The sequence below is a fragment of the Chinchilla lanigera genome, unplaced genomic scaffold (genome assembly GCF_000276665.1).
Source record: "Chinchilla lanigera isolate Chin_1 unplaced genomic scaffold, ChiLan1.0 scaffold00041, whole genome shotgun sequence".
Taxonomy (NCBI): Eukaryota; Metazoa; Chordata; class Mammalia; order Rodentia; family Chinchillidae; genus Chinchilla; species Chinchilla lanigera.
Genome location: NW_004955442.1, coordinates 7,103,891 through 7,105,952, shown reverse-complemented (window position 1 = coordinate 7,105,952; position 2,062 = coordinate 7,103,891). Strand labels below are relative to the sequence as shown.

The window sequence follows — 2,062 nt, the reverse complement described above, 5'->3', positions numbered from 1 at the left end:
CACACCTGTAATCCCAGCACTTGGGAGGCTGAGGCAGGAGGACCGTTGCGAGTTCGAGACCAGCCTAGGCTATAAAGTGAGCTCAAGGTCAGCCTGAACTGCATAGTGAGACCCTGTCTCAAAAAGACAAAAAAAAAAAGAAAGAAAGAAAAGAAAGCAGAGCTCACCAAAGCCTGGGGGAAGAAGAGAGCGGGGAATTAGAGTTTAGTGTGTACAGAAGCTGGGCATGGTGACACACCCCTGTAATCCTAGCACTGTGGGAGGCTGAGGCAGAAAGATTGCAAGCTCAAACCCAATATGGGCAACTTAGCAAGAGCCTGTCTCAAAAGGGGAGATGATACTGGAGAGGTAGCTCAGTGCAAAGGCCCTGGGTTCAATTCTACATACACACACACACACACACACACGATGTATACAGAGCTGTGCAGAATGATGAAAAAGGTGTTATACACTGAGGGTGATGATGACTCCATGATACTATGAACGCACTATGCACTTCAAATGGTTAAAATGGTAAGCTGTATGTGATGTATATTTTGCCACAAGAAAAATAAATAAAAGGGAACCAAAGGCAAAAGACTACAACCTGTCTAACTCCATTAAAGAGAAGTTCAAAGACAGGCAAAGCAGACCTCTGGTGACAGAAGTCAGGAGGGGGGTACCCTTGGGAGAAAGGGCAAGGAGAAGAGAGAGGTCCTAGGGATATGCTCTGTTTCTTGCTCTGGTAGGGGGTTAGACAGGTATATTCAGTTTGTGAAAACTCCTTGTTCTGAGTATTTATGATTTTTATACTTTTTACAGTAAAAATATATTTACTTGACTGGCCTCCCATGTGGCTGTGAAATTTCCATTTTCACCAGAAATCATTTGAAATAAGCTAGTTCTTTATAATCTTGACAATATTTGACATCATTTTCTTAAATGCTAAAGACAAACAAATGAATAAAATTGCAATGGTACACAGTTTGCTTCTTGAAAATGAGTCCTGTAGAAATAAACACCTGGTAGTGTTTAGATGGATGTCAAGGTTCTAATAAAAGTGGCATCTTTGACCAGGACACAGACACTTTGGACAGTTTAGGAATTCAGAGGTGACTCAGCCACTCCATGAAATATTCTCATTCTGTGGTCCATATGAAAACACAGCAAAGCAATTTTGAGAAACTCTTATCAGCACATGCTCCAGCCCTTAAAAATGCTTCACAAGTACAAGGGAAGCCTTCAGGGCAAATGAAAAGGCCATTTATGTGGCACAGGAGGGTTTATCCAAGAAATATGTGACAGTCACCAGAAGTAGGACAGAGGGGAGTGAGTGAACACTTTCATCTACAAGAACAAAGGGAAACTTGGGGAAATTCAATGGCAAGAAACCTGCAACTGCTCAGTGAGTCTAACCCACAGTTCTGCCAGGACCAACACCACTGCACCTTCAACCCAAGCCTGTGGTCCCAGGCCCTACACAGCCAACACCTAGCAGAAAGGAGACCAGGACAGGACTGGAGGCCTCCTGGGTCTCGTGTTTCCACACTAGCCTGTCCCTTCAACTGCTTGGACTCCGTTTGACTTGGGACTTGCAGACTTGGCCCTCACTCTTCCTTAGGGCACAACTTATCCCTATCCTGTGGCTCTTCTTGCTCCAAGAAACACCCTCAGCACTCCTTCCTCAAGCCTTGCTGGAGCCACAGAGGCACCCCCTGTAACCAAAATGGCCCTCCTCGACCACGCTCCTCTCTGGAGTCCTCAGAAAGTTCCCATCTGCTTACTAGACAAACTGCAAATTCAAGGGCTGCGGCTTTCCCTGGGCCTTCCCCTGTGTCCCCGTGATCTCCAGTTACCCAAAGGCACTCACCCCAAGGCCACCTGGCACGGGCCAAGCACGTCAAGGATGGCCAACCCTTGAAGGCCAAGGCCACTTCCCTCCTGTGGGGCTCTCTGCAGGCGAGTGCTGGAGTTGGTGGAGAAGTGGTAGATGTAGCTGGTGCCCACAGGGAGGTGGGGCCCAACTGACCCTGAGGGGAGACAGAGGGAACAATGCCACCTGGGCGCTCTCTCACCCTCTGGG

At 47.5% G+C, this 2,062-nt stretch overlaps 1 long non-coding RNA gene across 1 annotated transcript in view; it reads right to left on the bottom strand.

Annotated features, from left to right (window-relative positions):
• LOC102028238 overlaps positions 1-2,062 on the bottom strand; it is an 11,723-nt gene that overhangs the window by 7,105 nt on the left and 2,556 nt on the right. The window contains exon 2 of the long non-coding RNA XR_262123.2: positions 1,850-2,009. This is a non-coding gene — a long non-coding RNA (uncharacterized LOC102028238). The remainder of the gene's footprint in view (positions 1-1,849; positions 2,010-2,062) is intronic.